The 19,429-nt window shown below is 42.3% G+C and overlaps 1 protein-coding gene across 1 annotated transcript in view; it reads left to right on the forward strand.

The window, feature by feature from the left end:
* The window catches only part of LOC124617826 (RNA-binding protein 24-B-like), a 349,098-nt gene that overhangs the window by 2,383 nt on the left and 327,286 nt on the right, over positions 1-19,429 (forward strand). The window lies entirely within an intron of this gene.

Consider the following 19,429-nt stretch of genomic DNA (forward strand, 5'->3'; position numbering starts at 1 on the left):
GACGAATGGACACCGTAGGTTAGGAGCTATTTCAAATTTTCAATACCTTTGAGCAGAACAAGGATGGAAGTTTCTGTCGCTTGGTAAACAACATGTAGCTCGACTCTTCAACTCAACGAGGTCTTTTGATAGTGGCATATCGAAAGGAACACATTATTGTGGATTATATAGAGTCCAGTTACGTTACTCGATTACACAACTAAAAGGACATTACACTCATTACGTTCTTAATATATGATAAGGTAAATAGGTTAAGCTGTCAACATCCCCAAGATTAATTTGAACGCCACAGACATTGTTCACAAGCATAACGTCTTTTTCGTCCGACTTTTGAACCGACTTACCTAGCCATTTATGTTATAGATGAACCAACAGTTTATCATGGACGTCGAACCGTGGTGTATATTTCACATTAACAAACATTGCCAGAGTTTTTTATTTTTTAGGACATCGTTGTATTCGCCGTTGACTGTAGAAATTATTTATTTCACTCTTGGAATTTCGGCCTTTGGGACATTTTCGAATGGTGTTGCAAAAGATTTTGCTACAGCACATGTCAAAGACCGGATTTGCGATAGTGAAATAAATAATTTGTACAGTCAGCGGCAAATATGATCACCTTTAAAAAATATCTACGTGACTGAACCCCGACCATGAGAAGTTAATCAGTTGCCAGAGGTGAAAGAAGTGATTAGCAACATATAAATGCTAACACTGACCAGAATCTAACTCAAGATCTTTGGATACAATTATTTAAAATTAATGATGGTCGGTTGGTGAAAAAATTACTGGAGAAACGAAGTAATAGATTCGAAATGTCATTTTACCGTTCCTTGCAGTTGCGGATTACGCGATTTACCAACACTTGAGAATTTCCGTTTTGTTGTACCTATTGTTAAAGTGTTGAGATGTATCCTATAGAAATCAGAAGTTCCAGCACAACAAAGAGAAGCGAACTTGGGTATTATTGCCTCCTCCGTGTACGCTTCCCATTTAATCCAGCGATTTTGCTTTGAACGGGCGGAGGACACACATAGTTTAACTAGTGTGTGAGACGTACATACTCGTAAAAATGTATTGGTTGATGTTGAAAGTGGAATAATTCAATACAGGGATGAACTTATTATTAAATTTCACAACATGTATGCCGGTTACGAAACTTTTTAATCACTGAATCTGCTTGAATGATATTGCTCTTAGAAATTTATCATTTTCCAGCTTCATATATTTACTTTTCGTGACCATTTTGTGTGTTCCTCTGCGACCATTTTATACGAATTCGAAAGAATTTGTGAAACAGGCTAGAGAATTTGCGGTGTTTCGTGTAATGTGGTACAAAAACCTCCCCTCTCCAAAACACACGCAAACAGAAATAGGAACCAGTAACTAAGTCGCCGTCTTATTGCAAACTGGTAGGAAATTAGACTACGTGGATACCGAAGAGAACTGTCCAAAATATGTGAACATTTCTACCTAAAGGTGATTCAATAAGTTCCAAACATGCCACGGCGAAGAAAGAGTAAACTCAGAACAGGTATTAAAATTAGATTAGTTCACATTTGGAATCAGAATTTTATCAGTAGCTTTTCGCGCAACCTATTTCGATCAGTATTCCTGCCTATTGCTTAAGCTTTGTCTCCGAGATAAATTTTCAGTGATAGCGCATGCTTTATATTAGCCGATTGCTACTGAAGCATTATGAAAGCCAGAAATCAGCTGTAGTCTTCCGCATGTTCTTATCCAATAATTTCTAATACAGGTATAAAATGATTTCAGAACAGTCTCTGACGGTCTGGTGTTTGTAATGTACCTTCGTACAGCATAAACTAATGTTAATGTTTCATTTCATATCGTTTCGCAAAGATACTATGATCGACCTTTTTCCTCCCCTCTCGTTGCTGTTTGAATTTGATGGTCAGGGCATGAAGTACCAAAATGGGCGACAGAAGCTACAATATCAGGACGGCCTAACATTCTCTAGCTATCTCAGTAATAAAACCGCAGGACGATAACGGCATTGTGGCCTGTTCTCGATGCACTCGCAGTAATGGTGTTTCCGATCGTGATAAAACCAACAGATTTGCCGTGTCTATACCCTACCGGTTTTCTTCGCACGAGAGAAAGACGCCGCATGGGCTGTAGTTCTGCATGAGATTAATTCCTGATATGTCGATCAAACACGTATATATTTGATTTGTTGTTTATGACATATATATTTGATTTGTTATTTATGAGAGCGTCGCGTGTGCGTTGTTGTCCCTGTAACTTCCATTTTGGAATCATGAAAGTGTCTTGCGCACAGTGCTGTATTTACCCAAAGAAGCTTAGCACAATGGTGGTGCGAAAGACTTCGGCGCTTTTTTTTTTTTTACTTGATGATTGTGATGTATTAAAGAGCATATACGTAGCCAACTCCATTTATGTTGGTACAGTGCTTCGTGTGACACTTCCACCTACCATACTTCGTTTCCTGCATCAGTTCTATTGTCATAGTTTCTCCGTGTAGGCCTGTTAGTTTCCAGTAGTACAGAATAATCCAATCAATGTAATGGCGCCAAGAAGCCTATTGGAAAGCGGAAGTGAATGCAATAACGTTGTAAACAGAATTCGCGCTTTGTTGGACACATTGTGTTCTAAGTACCTGTTTCTTAAAACTTTGATGATGCTGAATTGTGTAGTTGAGTTTAAACTGGCGTTTCTGTCAACATTTACTCTTTTGTGTTATGTTGCATTTTGTATTCAGTATTTAAGCGTGGAGCGTCCACTTCAGCAAAAGTTCTCTTTAATGCAATCGTCTAGTGAGTAAAGTTTGCTCCCCATACTCCAACAGTGGTGGTTAGTCAGAATTTTTTAATCTAATCGTAATTGAACGCTTCATCTTTAATTTAGAATTTGACGTCCGGAATTTATTAGCTCTTCTAATTTCAGAGAGACGTTTCACATTGATAGAATAATTCTGTACTGAGTTCTTCCTGATAGTGCATCGAGAAGAACAGCACGCAGAGTGTTACTGAAGTCTTTGCTTTATGTGATGTGAAAACAAGTCATGGACTGTGCGGCTGGTCCCGGCGGAGGTTCGAGTCCTCCCTCGGGCATGGGTGTGTGTGTTTGTCCTTAGGATAATTTAGGTTAAGTAGTGTGTAAGCTTAGGGACTGATGACCTTAGCAGTTAATTCCATAAGATTTCATACACATTTGAATATTTGATGTGAAAACAAATCTTAAATGTTACCGCCCGATAAAAATATTCTTATCTGCAGACCCTCTTCATACAGAATGATAAAGTCTGAAATGTATTTACTGTAGCTACCTCTCCCCTTATCTGTACTGGTTCACCGTAAATGTAGCTCGAACATGGTAGGGTGCAGGAAATGGGAATATGTCAGTGCAATGAGCCATATCGTTAGACGCATGTGCATAATTTCTTTATTATGTCGAAATCAGTGACGTCACTGTCCAAGCAATAACGTTTAATGTTTTGTGTACACGTAGCATGGTAGGTCTAAAGACTTTTCTTACATGTTCTATAAATCAAGTTTACTTACATACATATAATTATGTGGTTGTTATGTACGAGGAGAGTTCAAAAAGCGAGTTACACATTATTACCTCTGGCCGAGTAACTTGTATTGAATGCTGCATTTCACATCAAATTAACACACACATGATACTATGTTTCAACATAGACACCAAATCTCTTCCAACAATGGTCGGAACATTCAACCAGTCTTTCAAAACAACGATGATGGAAATCCGCCCCGTTGTCACGGAGCCATTCGGCAAGTAGTATGTGACGTCCTCATCGTTAAAAAATCTCCTTCCAATCGGATGTTTTTCCCGAAAAGCTGGAAATCGCATGGTTCAAGACTTACCGTTTGGCATCACTCAGCGTGTGTGCGACTTTGATCAAATTGTTGGCACCATTTCACTTCAACTGGTAAAAGTCCCTCCGTAGAATCGAAATCAGTGACTCGATAAACTGATCATTGGCTAAGCTAGATTGTTATGGTTCATTCACTTTTCAGTGTTTCTTTTTCTTGAAGTCGTTGCATCGTTTGAAGGAAGCATAGCAACATTGCATTTCCAAGAATCAAAACTGTAGTGTAAAGTGAGTTAAATGTAATAAACACAATGTTGGTTGCTGGGTAATTTCCTTCAGCAACCTGTGGAATTTTATATTGCCCAGAAACGTGTGGCATATGTAAAACCTTTCACCACCTCATGGTAATTCGGCAAGAATTGACGACGAGAACTCGGTCCGTTGCTTGTCTTGCAAAATCCGCCGCCTCTCTCCCCAGCGTTGCAGCAGCTTCAGACTGGCGCCTGAAGATGCACGACAGAGATAGCGCACGTAGGATTGTACAGGGTGCTTCGCAAGTGCTTTGAAGATCCCTAGTGAAACCGAAAATACCATCGCAGTGGTCAGTTTGGAACAGAACTACAGTAGCGCAGGCTGCGATGTTGCTAAATTGTCTAGAGAACTGGGATTGTTCGTCAGTGGAATGAACATTTGTTTGGAAATGCTCTGACTCCGAAAGACCCAGACTAGGGGAGTTGTGTACTTTTCCCTTGCTTCAGTTTTTTGTATCAGTGCGTTTTTCCAGTAGTCCACACATTGCTTTTTATTCAACTTCATTCGTGGGAAAACTGTTACTACTGTTGAACGAATTTTTGGGGAACGTCAGTTTTATTGTTGTAGTACGAATTTAAATAAAAAGGAAGTAAATATATGGATCGTAATTACTGCTCAGGTAAAAATCATCTGGCCATGAGCTTATTCAACAGGCTGCAGAAGTAGCCCCATAGATTTATCGAGAATTTCTCGCGCAGCTCTTCGTGACTGGGAAATATACCAAAAGCGAATTGCAAACCACGGGAAAGAAGGCCGCCGATATTGCTACGAAGTACAAAATGGCTCCGAGCACTATTGGACTTTACATTTGAGGTCATCAGTCCCCTAGAACTTAGAACTACTTAAACCTAACTAACCTAAGGACATCACACATCCATGCCCGAGGCAGGATTTGAGCCTGCGACTGTAGCAATCGCGCGTTTCCGGTCTGAAGCGCCTAGAACCGCTCGGCCACCGCGGCCGGCTGCTACGAAGTACACTCGGCTACGCTCTTGCTAAGCCTTGAGGTATATATATATATATTAGTCACCAGTTTCTCTTAGTACACTAATTATATTGTCCAACATGTTGTCGGCCACAAATCTACCAGCATACTAATCGTTGCTCACCACCCCTGTCCTCCATACATGCTAACCAATAACCAGTCCACTTGGGATTCGAGGAGAACCTCACTTAGTTGTACGTACTGCGAATCAAATTCTCGTCAATGACCAAAGTTGTAGTAGACACTGTTTCAGACTCCCCCGCAAGTGAGATTTGTCAGATTACAGGAAGAACTCTATGCGAGTTTTAATTGTATCACAACTATGTAGCTGTATATAAAGATGATATACCTAAGAAGAGTGATTGTTTTCATTTCTCAGCGATATTCCCGGAATGATTTCGAGGATCTGCTTACCACCATAATAACAGCGATGCAAAGTTAGTTGCGATCTTAGGGTCTGTAGGGCAGATGAGATGCAATCGTGTCGTACGTTCAGATATTCTAAAAGTCCTTTGTGCCATCCAGTTGACGTACTCATCACAGAAGCGAAACCAGGTCATGCTAAAAGTCCCTTCTCTGCCCTCAAATGTAGAGGAAGCAAGTGTTGTTATGCTGGTCTTTGTAAATATATGAAACTGAACTTGCAGATAGCTGAAGATGTCTGTTGGAGACTCACTGTGACCCTCCGACCCACCACGAATGAACCTCTGCTCACTGTGTTGTGGATGATGGAAGTCATATGTCGGTGGAAGTAAGGCTGGGTAGTAATGAACAGTGATCAGCGTATACACCTGTTCTCCATAAGGGATAAAGTAGTGTCAATCCACCGAGGAGCAGAACATTGCCCAGTTATGCGTGGTTTGTTTGCTTTCGATTAGTGTACGGTATTTCAGTGTCCATGTAGTTCTATATGTCACATATTACACGAACATCGTTTATAGTGTTTTCTTTGAGCCGCCGTCTCTTGACCAAATGATAGACCTCCTTTCTTCACCGACAAAGAGGCATATGTGCTAAAAGTTCAAAATCCGTATAACGTCTGAACCTGACAATGAGGCATATGTGCTAAAAGTTTAAAATTCGTGTAACGTCTGAAAAACGTTGCTAGGACAGAGGTTAACTTACTTTCGCCTTGATTTTAGTAAGCAGTCATCTAGTTAGATTTTCCTGATTTTTCAGTGGAGCCACCGCTAAAGTAATTGTACTTCAAAAACTTAAAAAGTATGGGCTGTGTTATTATTTTCAGATGTACAACAGTTATAAATGCGACATGCGTCTCAAAATGGATTATTAAGGGCTCATTTTTTTTAATGTCTCCTAATATTCTGAGGATGAACTATCTAGAACGTAAAAAAGTATCGCCAAGTGGAGTAGCCCAACTTGCAAGAAATTGCCCAACATTGTGCGTGGTTATACGCAGAACAAGAAAAAAGTATTGTACGTGCTTTGTGTGCGCGCTTTTTGCGTCTAGGAAAAAAAAATCACATCTACGGGTGTCGCGAAATTTTGAAACGTTCTTTGGTGTACCACAAAGAAAAATATTTAGAAAAGCGGTTCTAGATAATGAAGTTTTCTGGCAGTTTCGTGTTAACCTTTAGCCCCAGGAGTCTGAAGGAATGTTACTGCTTTGACATTCAAAACTTCACAAACGATGAAATAGCTGCTATTTGCCTGGTTTCATGCTTCAAATCGAAGCAAAAACACTGCTTCCAGGTCACGTCGTTGTTATTGCAACTAAATAAGTTCGAGGTTCGTCATACAACTCAACCTTCTGATGTCCTCTAAGAGAGTTACTGTTATCATGTTCCTGTAGCAGTCTGAGCGACTACCAGCCATTACTTCAAACGTTTGTTGATAAGCGTTTCACGGGTAGAACGACGAGTGTGATGTTACTGATGTTATCAACAGCGAGCACTCTGGGTAGAAACACTACCTCTTACGAAAGTGAGGGCTAGACGTACTGTCGTTTAGCACTCTCCTCAAGGGATATTCTAAGCAACTCCGAACCTGATACTGTTCGGAATGCCTATTACTGGACAGAAAGAAAGACTTCTGCCTTGAATTATCCATTTACTGGTCCTCTCTGAGGGGAAATAGGGTACTATCTGCCTCTTGTTTCTTCCGGCAGTAAGTAGCAGTCAGCCACGAACTTGATACGAAGCAGTGTAATATACAAATTTTAGTATGAGAAGACCATGTGTCGTTACTTTTTAGGTAAGATAATCTTTGTAAAATGTCGACTCTTCTTTTTACTCAAGAGAATACAAGGAAGCTGTAGCGATAGGCGCTTATTTTGGCACAGAGAAGCGGAATGATAAAATCTGCTTTACATTATTCCACCCAGTTCGAGACTTGATCAGATCTGCATGACAGTACTGCCTACCCGAGATGTTCTCACACTGTGAAGGAGACTGATTAAAATTCACGCTTACTCATCCTGATTCAGGTGTTGTGTGGTTAGGGTGAATCGCATCACGAGGATAGCGATATCTTTCTTCTAGCAAGATAGTCTGATTCCGGTCTCCACGTTCATCGAAGTGACTTCGTATCCAAGTTTATAACACCATTGCCGCAGACAGATTTTTAATTAACCGACAAATTCGATCTCAAGAGAAAGTCTTTTCAGTTTATGTTTCGAAGTTATTTATTATTCGTTAGTTGAGGAAGTGCACCATTGTGCAGATTCCTTTCATATGTTAACTCCTGTCTTTAACATTGTCGTAAGCATCTACTTTCAGCATTGTTGTGAAATGTTCGGATAAATTGATGTCGCCTCGTCGATGTATTTTTCTGGCTCGCTGTTGCCACATGTCTTTTCCCCTGGAAGAAACCAAACTGTCTTGCTTCTGTTGTCTTGCTTCTGTTTCATCTGTATACGTCATAGCAACATTTGCAAGATGTCACTTCTGTTATATTAGTCTAGTGAGGCACTTCGAAAGCACTGATCTTCCCCTACATCTACATCTATACACTACAAGCCGTCTTATGGCGTATGGCAGGGAATACTTCTGATCCCCTTCCTCTTCTCTGTTCCATTCGCAAACAATGCGTGTGAAGGAAGACTGTCGATGAACCTCCGTACGAACTCTTTATTTCTCTTGATTATCTAGTCATGGTCACTTCGCAAGATGTCTGTGTGAACAAATATGTTGTCGACTCTTCTCGGAACATACACTTCAGGGTTGCATCAGTTAATTTCTCTGTGATACACAACGCCTCTTGCAGCGTCTGCCATTCTACTCGTATTTGTTGAGCATACCCGTAACGCTCTCTCGCTTACTTACCGATATTGTCACGAACTTCTCGCTAGTCGTTGTATCTCCTCCATCTCTTATACTAATGCTACCTGGTAAGGGTCCCAGACTAATGGGCAATATTCAAGAACGGATCGAACAAGTGTTGCGGAAGAAACTTCTTTCGTGAATGATTTACCTTTGCGTTAGATTCTTCCAATGAATATCAGTGTAGAATGTGCTATTCTTAAAATTAGTTTTATGTGTGGTTGCTACTGTTTCCAAAGACGCACAGCCAGTAGCGTAATCGTACAGTGATGGTTTTTTTCGCCTATTAATACGCAATACGTTACATTTATTTACATTCAGCATTAACTGTCTGCCACCCTACATCTACATCTACATGACTACTCTGCAATTCACATTTAAGTGCTTGGCAGAGGGTTCATCGAACCACAATCATACTATCTCTCTACCATTCCACTCCCGAACAGCGCGCGGGAAAAACGAACACTTAAACCTTTCTGTTCGAACTCTGATTTCTCTTATTTTATCTTGATGATCATTCCTACTTATGTAGGTTGGGCTCAACAAAATATTTTCGCATTCGGAAGAGAAAGTTGGTGACTGAAATTTCGTAAATAGATCTCGCCGCGACGAAAAACGTCTTTGCTTTAATGACTTCCATCCCAATTCGCGTATCATATCTGCCACACTCTCTCCCCTATTACGCAATAATACAAAACGAGCTGCCCTTTTTTGCATCCTTTCGATGTCCTCCGTCAATCCCACCTGGTAAGGATCCCACACCGCGCAGCAATATTCTAACAGAGGACGAACGAGTGTAGTGTAAGCTGTCTCTTTAGTGGACTTGTTGCATCTTCTAAGTGTCCTGCCAATGAAACGCAACCTTTGGCTCGCCTTCCCCACAATATTATCTATGTGGCATTTCCAACTGAAGTTGTTCGTAATTTTAACACCCAGGTACTTAGTTGAATTGACAGCCTTGAGAATTGTACTATTTATCGAGTAATCGAATTCCAACGGATTTCTTTTGGAACTCATGTGGATCACCTCACCTTTTCGTTATTTAGCGTCAACTGCCACCTGCCACACCATACAGCAATCTTATCTAAATCGCTTTGCAACTGATACTGGTCTTCGTATGATCTTACTAGACGGTAAATTACAGCATCATCTGCGAACAACCTAAGAGAACTGCTCAGATTGTCACCCAGGTCATTTATATAGATCAGGAACAGCAGAGGTCCCAGGACGCTTCCCTGGGGAACACCTGATATCACTTCAGTTTTACTCGATGATTTGCCGTCTATTACTACGAACTGCGACCTTCCTGACAGGAAATCACGAATCCAGTCGCACAACTGAGACGATACCCCGTAGGCCAGCAGCTTCATTAGAAGTCGCTTGTGAGGAACGGTGTCAAAAGCTTTCCGGAAATCTAGAAATACGGAATCAACTTGAGATCCCCTGTCGATAGCGGCCATTACTTCGTGCAAATAAAGAGCTAGCTGCGTTGCACAAGAACGATGCTTTCTGAAGCCATGCTGATTACGTATCAATAGATCGTTCCCTTCGAGGTGATTCATAATGTTTGAATACAGTATATGCTCCAAAACCCAACTGCAAACCGACGTCAATGATACAGGTCTGTAGTTCGATGGATTACTCCTACTACCCTTCTTAAACACTGGTGCGACTTGCGCAATTTTCCAATCTGTAGGTACAGATCTATCGGTGAGCGAGCGGTTGTATATGATTGCTAAGTAGGGAGCTATTGTATTAGCGTAATCTGAAAGGAACCTAATCGGTATACAATCTGGACCTGAAGAGTTGCCCACATCAAGCGATTTGAGTTGCTTCGCAACCCCTAGTAAGATCCCCCACACCAATCATCGATCCTCCGCAGTTCTTCATGCGTTTCACTTCAACATTATGGCTTTGGAACGTTCTTATTGACAACAGCATACTCTGCGAATAGTTTCAGCCGGCCGTAGTGGCCGTGCGGTTCTAGGCGCTTCAGTCTGGAACCGGGCGACCGCTACGGTCGCAGGTTCGAATCCTGCCTCGGGCATGGATGTGTGTGTTGTCCTTACATGTTGATCATGTTACGTTACGAGCGACATGATGAGTTGTATCTGCTAGGAAGTCTTAGTCCAGTCACAAATCGTGTCCACTAGTCGGTAAGCTCGTATGTTTTTCAGTAAACGCAGTGCCAGTTTAAGACCCAGACGTCACAAGCCACCGTTTCGAAAGCCAATCTGAGAAGGGCACCAAAGGCCCTGTAAGACTCTTCTATACCCCGTGTATCACAGTTAGTATCGGCTGTTTGGTACATAATAATGAAGCAAGAGTCCATAGCAACTGAATACCACCAGGAGTCTGGCTGTGCCCCACCTAGGCCTACATCATGAAATACACTTATTATTATGCGACGCAATATAGAAAAGTTTTTGAGATGAAATACTGATACTACTTATTCAACAGCATATTACGTTGTCCCAGGAGCCTACCTTGATACTAAGCATTAATCTTACCATAAGCCGAGACCGCGCGCTCTGAGGCGCTTTGCAACGTTTTGCGCGGCTTCCACTGTCGGAGGTTCGAGACCTGTCTCGGACACGTGTGTGTGTTGAGCGTAAGATAGTTCAAGTTAGATCAAGTAGTGTGCCAGCCTAGGGACCGGGTCCCATAGGAACTTACCACCACCATGATCAGAGAAGCGCATGTGTAGATGTAGATACTTATTTGACGTATATTATCTTTGGAACTACAGGGGTTGTACAAAAATATGGAAACCGCCAAAGATGTGCTTGCTTGAAAGTAAATGCAAATGCTTGCCAAGCCAGCTTCTTGCCTTGTTGCATTTGAGGAGCATGCTTGAAAGTAAATGCAAATGCTTGCCAAGCCAGCTTCTTGCCTTGTTGCATTTGACCATGAACGGCACCTCTGCAATGGCCTCATTATGTCATAAGTGTCCTTGATGGTCAGAACAGTGTTGAGGGCATAATGTCGGAAGTAAGTCACTTCGAACGGGGGCAAATAGATGGTGCTCGTATGATCACTGGGTGCGTAACCAAGGTAGCAGAAGTGTCTGGTGTTTCAAGAGGCACCATGTTGAACCGTATACAGCATACAGGGAAAGCAGGAAAGCTTCATCCGATAAGTTACAACGCGGACAAAGTTAGTGATGATTTATCGTGACGGACGGTCGTCGAAGAGGATTGTGACGAAAAGTTAGAGGACGACGGCTCCAAAAGTCACTGCAGAATTGAATGTCGTACTCGCGAACCCTGTCAGCTCCAAAATAACACGAAGGGAACTCCATAAACAGGAAACTGCAGGGCGAGCTGGAACTCCAAAATCATTCACCAGAGATGAGAATACCCCTAGCAGGAAAACAGGGTGCCGAAGTCATGAAACCTGCACTGTGCAGCAATGGAAGAAAGTCGTTTGGTCGGATAAATGTTGTTTCACTCTGCACTCTGTTTTCAACTTCTGGCCGAGTTTACGTTCCAAGAGAGAAACATGGCGGGAGTTTGATGATGGTTTCATTGAGTTTTTGTGGTATACTTTCGAGCGAAAGCAAGAAGAGAACCAAACAGGACCTGTATGTTTTCATTCCGTAATGACTAGAAGCTTAGAAATCCAGCGGGTATCCTACACCGTATTAAACACGGTAATATATTGTTTTTGGTGTTTCCATATTGCTGTCCACTCCCTGCAGGTGACCTTGCCTAATTCATTACTAATCCGCTGCCGCTGAATAGCAGTTCCAGACGCGCGTAACACAATTAGTAGTGAGAACTGGCACGGACGAAAGTGTACACGGGAAAAGGCGGAAGCGGAGGGCGCCAAATGATAAGTCTGGAACTGGCCTTGAGTAAATGGCAGTGCGGAACTGTAGCGAATGTCTTCCTGCAGTCAAGAAACACATCAGCCCGCGCGACCGCGTTGCATTTTTGCCGGTGCATGTGCCCCCGTATCAGTTAGCTGTTGTGGAACGTGATGTCTGCCATGCCATGTTTTAACGCCGAGCATATTTTATCCGCGTAACTGCGCAGCAGGCAGAAAAGAGACTTGCGGCGCACAGCATCAGGTGAGCAGTGTTTCGCAAGAGGCGGCGACTCCTCCTCAGACTTGCGGTGGCCAGGTGGACGTCTCCCAGGGTTCCGCTGCCGTTATCCGATAGCGCAACGTACCCTGTGCTTCGATGTGTTTCCTGCCCGCACTCGCTGCTGATACAGTCTTCAGACGGGAGAACTCCGAGGGTAATCCCAAAAGTAAGGTCTCCTATTTTTTTATAAGTGCTTAGACCTGTTTATTTCTACAATGGTTTACATCACTCGAACATTTAGCTATTTAATGACATTGGTGGCGGTTTTTGTATGCCCATTTCATACCAGCTCGCCGCCATGCTGTTCAGAAAGTTATGAACCACTTCTTTCACCTCGTAGTCGGAGCTGAATCGCTTTCCGGCCTAATGTTCTTTTAACCTAGGAAACAGGTGATAGTCACTGGGCGCCAAGTCAGGTGGGTGGGTGATTATGTTCCACTGAAACTGTTGCAGTAGAGCAACGGTTTGCCGAGCGACATGTGGGCGAGCGTTGTCATGGAGAATGTGTACACTCTTGCTCAACATTCCTCTCCTCCGGTTCTGAATTGCCAGTTTGAGTTTTTTTCAGAGTCTCACAGTACCTGTCAGCGTTAATTGTGGTCCCAGTGGGCATAAAGTCGACCAACAATACCCATTTACTATCCCATAAAACGGTTGTCATGACATTACCGGCAGACTGTATTTTTTTTTTTTTTTTTTTAATTTCCGCGGCATGGCGAAGAAGGATGCCGCCACTAGGGTGATGGTTGCTTGGTCTCAGGTGTAAAATGATATGCCCAGGTTTCGTCACCCGTGACAATTGAGTCCAGAAAGTTGTCCTGTTCGGCTGCAATGCGGTGAAGAAATGTGCAGGAACCATCAACTCGTTGCCGCATGTGGTCCTCAGTCAGCATGCGTGGCACCTATCTTGCGCACACCTTCCGGCAGTTCATTGTTTCCGTTAAAATTCTGTGAGCGGTGCTTCAGGAAACCTCAGGAACCAACGTGCAGAGATCATCCAGGATTATCCGCCGATCTTCAAGCATGCTTTGCTCAAACTTCAACACTGTCTCCTCAGAAACTGACGGTCTCCCGCTCCTTTGTTCGTCGTGAATTTTGGTCCGACCAGCTGCAAACTCTCTACACCACTTACGAACATTTTTGATATCCATGCACGACTCACCATACCCTTCCGTCAATTGCCGATGGATTTCAATCGGCGCAGTGCCCTTTGCGTTCAAAAACCGAATAACTGCGCGCAATTCGCAGTTGGCGGTTAACATCCAACAGGAGCTCCATTCTTAACGGCTGCCAACCCAAGACTGAGCGCCTCAGCGCGGCGTGCGCATGTTTACACACAGCGCTTGAAACACTCTTCATAACAGTGTGACCAACTGCCACACAAACAGAGTTCTGTACTTATAAAAAAAAATAGGAGACCTTACTTTTGGGATTACCGTCGTATATGCTTACAAACAATACCTTCACTCATGCCGCAATTTCAGCCCAGAAATATCCAACAATTAGGAATGACCTGGGTAATGCACCTTGTACCATCAAAGACGATTAATAACTACAGAAAAACCATCAAGAGGTCACATCCCTCTTACAGCTAGAGCGTGTCAGTATGGTTGCAGTAGGTCACTAGAATTGTTCGTCCTACTATAGAGTGATTGAATCTCCATAGCTGAGAACCCCGGTTCAATTCTGGTACAGTCGAGGATTTTTCCTTCGTGGGGAGACTGACCTTGGGTGCACAGAGTGAGGTGAAGAGCTTCTTGAGTGAGAAGTAGCGGCTCCATCTCCGGAAAAGCCGGCGACTGTCGATAGAGTGGTGTGCTGACCCTCCATACCTCATCCGAATTGTAGAAGTGACAGTACTGCTACCATCATTGTATATGGTCTTCCGCGCTTGATCGCGGAATTCCTTTTCTTACAAGGTGTGGAATTCACATTCGAGAATCAGTTACATGTTTTTCTTTTTTTCCTTCGCACACCAGCGTGCAAAGTTTGTGGTTCTCATCATTAGAACTTGATTAAGTCCTCAGTTTTATATACTGGCTGGTTATAATTAAAGGCCAGCTACTCAAGAGGTCCAGTGTGGGTTGTAATTATCGTACGGCAGAGAAACTTGGTAGATGTTGTAATGCGTTTAGTGCTGAATCAGTTTACTCTGGAAAAAAATGAGTTTAAGTTTTGGCCACCAGGTGCAAATCTGGCGCTGTAAATGCAAGAAAGACACGTAGAAACGTTTCCATACGTAGTCGATTAGAAAAGGGACGTGGACAGGAAAGGTCAAACAAATGAGGAAGATATAATGTTGATATTATTACCCGCCACTTACGCAATTTGTTCAGTATGATCATCGGAGACCATGACGAGATGCTGCACAGCGCCAAATATGCACCTGGTGGCCGATGTTGGAACTAATTTTTTCCATCGTAAATAGGTTCCGCTTTAACACATTAGAATATCAACCAAGTTTGGCTGCCAAGCGATAATTACGACCAACACTGGACTTCTGTGAGTAGCTGCACTTTTAATTATAACCTCCCGGAATATCAACATAAGTTTACTATAGTCTTCTTCAGTTGCAGCCTTCCTAGGTGGCATTCGGTTTGTAAGGAACTTTCATAGCTCCCCATTTTCTCCTTATTTATTCTGTTTCAGGTACACGCTACCTCAGAATATGCGGAAGATCAGTCACAAGCCGAACAAAGTGACGCAAAGAGGTTCATACTCTACATCCTCACCACATGCGCTTTGCAGAGTATGACATCACACCTGGACGATTTACTTTTTTGACATAGCTATATTTACACACATTTCATATTTGCAGTAACAAACTTTTTTATTGCCTTGTTACCTGCGCTGTTTACATACTGCGGGTGCGGAAAATACTTTACCGACTATAAAGTATAAGCAAGCTGCATGCAACTGTGAATCCGTAGTTCGAAAAACATTGCCCAGCGTTCAATAAATTCAACACAATAGTTGTCGACAAAAGAACAGAGTGTTTGGTCAATCAAAAGTTTTACATTTCTGCCGTCTCGTGTTATTGAAAGTCAAAGACACACTGAAGATTTATAAATGGTGGGATAAAGTGTATTTGTCAATAGGAAGGATGAAGTAATTTAGAAATACATTGATTAAATGCTTCCACAGAACTTTATATCCTTTAGTCACGTAGGCAGATTCGAGAGTCTCATTATCAAATGTTACGTAGGATCATTATGACAGATAGCTAAATGCAAGTGAAATTTTTATCGATTTTCAAAACTATTATCATTGAAACTGATTACATCCATCCTGATTACCATGAACGTTTCAGGAAGTCGTGCAGTTCTTTGTAAAGTATAGCGTTTTGTTGGTGGTCGAAATATACAAAAGGTCACCGTATCACGCGTTTAATTTTAGCCAACCGGTATTATGAATCAAGTAACATTTGATAATGAGACAGCGTGTCTCGAACTATATTGACCAGCGATCACGGAAAGCTTCAAAAGCACGTCAGCGGAGGTGAAGACAGATTTTTATCAAGAAAATAGCTCTTATCTTGTTTTATACTGATAAGGAATTGAGAAATAAAATCTGAAATAGCATGCCTGGGCCACTGTATTGCATGGAAGTCGAACGTGGATCGTGGGAATACCGTAGGAGGAAGTAGAAATATTTGCAATAAAATATTGCAAAAGAATATTAAAAAAATAGTTGTACGCATAAAGTACGAAGTGAAGAGGTAATAGAGGGACCGGACGAGGAGAAAGACGTCGTGGGAAAAAGGGACAATTAACATCTGGCAGAGCATCCAGGGTAGTTAACTTGGCGCTGAGAGACGAATCAGAAGAAGATAAAAAAAATTACGGGTTGAAAAAAAAATATTTCTACAGCAGAAAAGGTAGTGCAGTATGCGCTCTGTAGTGGATGTACAGATGTGAAAAGATTAACTCAAGAGTGGAAAAGTTGGAGGGCGTATGTGATTTGGAGAGAGGATGTCAATCAAACGTGATCCACTCCTTCGTAATGCAGTTGTCCGAGGAGAGTTGCCAAATTAAAACGGAAATACGCTCGTGGCTTCGCCCCACCTGTCGGTACCAATCTACAAGATCATCGGCTGCGCTGCGAACCAGTCACGCAAGCCGATTTCTGCCTCAAGTTGGTTCTGCGTTTGCTAATCGGCCATCGATAATATCTGAACTTGCACGACGTAGATTATATCACGTTGCACACGAATCTCTCCACGTGTGCCTATATTGCACGAGGTGAAAGACTGTAAATGGCAGAAAAATGACATTGTCAACCACGGTAAACTACTACAGAAAATATACGTGTGTATCATGCGACCGTACCAATAAGAGACTATCGTGTGGCACACATTTTATATGACAGCGTAGGTTTACATTGACATAGCAATGACGTCATTCACACCAGTATATCTCTATACACCCATTGGAGATATGACAGCAGACGGTAATTGATCAGCAATCAGAAACGTCGACTGTTTCTTCGGCGTTCACGTAGTATGTCGCTAGTGTGTTTCTAGCGTGAAGCGGTCCACAGTAATACATGTACTAGCCTGCTCATTCAAGCTGGTCTTCATGAAAATACAGGGCGTTTCAAAAAGAAAGAGCAGATTTCAAACATTTATTTCTCAAAAACTACAAATGATAGAAACACAATTCAAACGTTTCTTGTCAGAGAAAGGTTCAAAGTTTTTCAATGGTCCGCGCAGAAGTTCCATGCAAATCCGCAGTGGCGCTGGCGTTTGTTTGTAGGAAAATGGCGACGACACCACAGGAACGATCATTTTGTGTGCTGCAATTTGCAAAGTTAGAGTCCATTGTTGGTGTGCAACGTGCATTCCGCCGTCAATTCAACAAACAGCCGCCTCGTCATAAGCAAATTTATGAGTGGCATCACAGATTCGTAGAAGATGGTTGCATCTGCAAGCGAAAAAGCACGGGTCGTCCACGCACATCGGATGAAAATGTCGAGCGTGTCCGTGCAGCTTACGAAAGGAGCCCTAGAAAATCCACGACACGGGCAAGTCACGAACTAAACATGTCTAAAACAACGGTATGGCGCGTTCTGAGTAAGCGTCTGCACATGAAGCCGTACAAACTGCAGTTATTGCAAGCATTGCGTCCTGACGACCACAACAAAAGGTTCGAATTTTCAACTGCAATTCTACAGGACATGGAAGAGGACAATTTTGCCGAACGATTAATTTTTTCAGATGAATCAACGTTTCACATTTCTGGTAAAGTTAATCGGCATAACGTACGAATTTGGGCGAGTGAAACTCCGAGGGACGTTATTCAACATGAAAGAGACTCACCAAAGGTTAACGTCTTTTGTGCAATTTCGGTAAACAAAGTTTATGGACCTTTCTTTTTCATGGAGAAAACTATCACAGGAACCATTTACCTGGACATGTTAGAAAACTGGCTATTTCCTCAACTTCAGGAAGATTCAAATCACTTCATCTTCATGCAAGATGGCGCCCCACCACACTTCTCTGAACCTGTACGACGGTACCTAAATAACACCATTCCAGGACGGTGGATTGGAAGAGCAGGAGCACAAGATCAATGTCATCGTCTGTGGCCTCCCAGGTCACCAGACCTTACTCCCTGCGATTTTTATTTGTGGGGGTACATAAAGGACTGTGTTTATGTCCCACCTATGCCCGCTACTCTTCAAGAGGTACGACATCGAATTGTTGCGGCCGTGAATTCGGTAACTAAAGACCAGTTGCGTCGTGTGTGGCAAGAAATGAGATACCGGTTTGATATTTGTCGTGTAACAAATGGTGCTCATATTGAGGTACAGTTTTGATATTTGTTGTGTAACATTTGGTACTCATATTGAGTGAAGGACCGTTGGAATTGTGTTTCTATCATTTGTAGTTTTTGAGAAATAAATGTTTGAAATCTGCTCTTTCTTTTTGAAACGCCCTGTATGATCAACCAGCGACCCGCCCCGTCTTCACATGAGTAGCACTACATAGTTGATCATATTTCCTGTGGCCGGGACGAATTGTCTGGCGCAACGGTAATAAGTTATATACTAAAACCTTCATCGTGAATCAGTCTATTAGTGAAAGCCGTATCAAAATCCCTACTGTAGTTGCTGAGATTAGCCTTCTCATACAGACAGAAAAATGCGGCGGGAGTTAAATTTTTAGTATGTGTAGATGAGGCTCCTATTAGGCATGCCCTGTTTAAAGTTGAGTAGGTACTCTCATGATGTCTTATTGCCAGGTCAAATAGAGGATACTAGTCAAATGAGCCCTTTATAATAACCTGCTGTCAGCAATTGTACAAGTTAATCTGTGTCTTGCCTTAAAATTCTATGTATCATCACAGTTGTGCTTCTCATTCAGGATTCTCACCCCATTCTTTTTCATTTTGTTTCTCCATTCCTTTTCATTTTGTTTCCCCATTCCTTTTCATTTTGTTTCCAACGACATCTTTGCCGAAAAGAAGCCCAACTCAGTTCTGCCAGGGCGGTATGTTTTCAGAAGTCCAGACGTGTTCAAGGTACAATTAGTTACGAATGCATTGGTTGTCTTCAGCTCCCAATTAACGGAACTCCATTATTATATCTGAGAATAATAATACTTTACTGTGGCTGGCTGAATTTAAAAGTGAAAACAACGTACGTCAAAACAAGAGACTCGTTTGAACTTTTAATTTAGCTGTGAATGATGTTACACTTCTTGGTTATGGCGTTGTTAAATAGTTTTCTGGTAAGTGAGAGAGACTACAAAACATTTGGAAATGGTCGACGGATGTAGGACAATTGAATCGCAAGAACACGAAAGGAACCAGTTGCAGAGCGATTATACCTCCGATACAGGTACAGCCTAATCCCCCACGATGTTAATAGTAATTAATATTAATAATATTGCTTCCAAATTTTTTCCTGTTTTCAGTTTTGGCTACGGAAAAGACAAGCGA

This window comes from Schistocerca americana, chromosome 1 (assembly GCF_021461395.2).
Source record: "Schistocerca americana isolate TAMUIC-IGC-003095 chromosome 1, iqSchAmer2.1, whole genome shotgun sequence".
Classification (NCBI taxonomy): domain Eukaryota; kingdom Metazoa; phylum Arthropoda; class Insecta; order Orthoptera; family Acrididae; genus Schistocerca; species Schistocerca americana.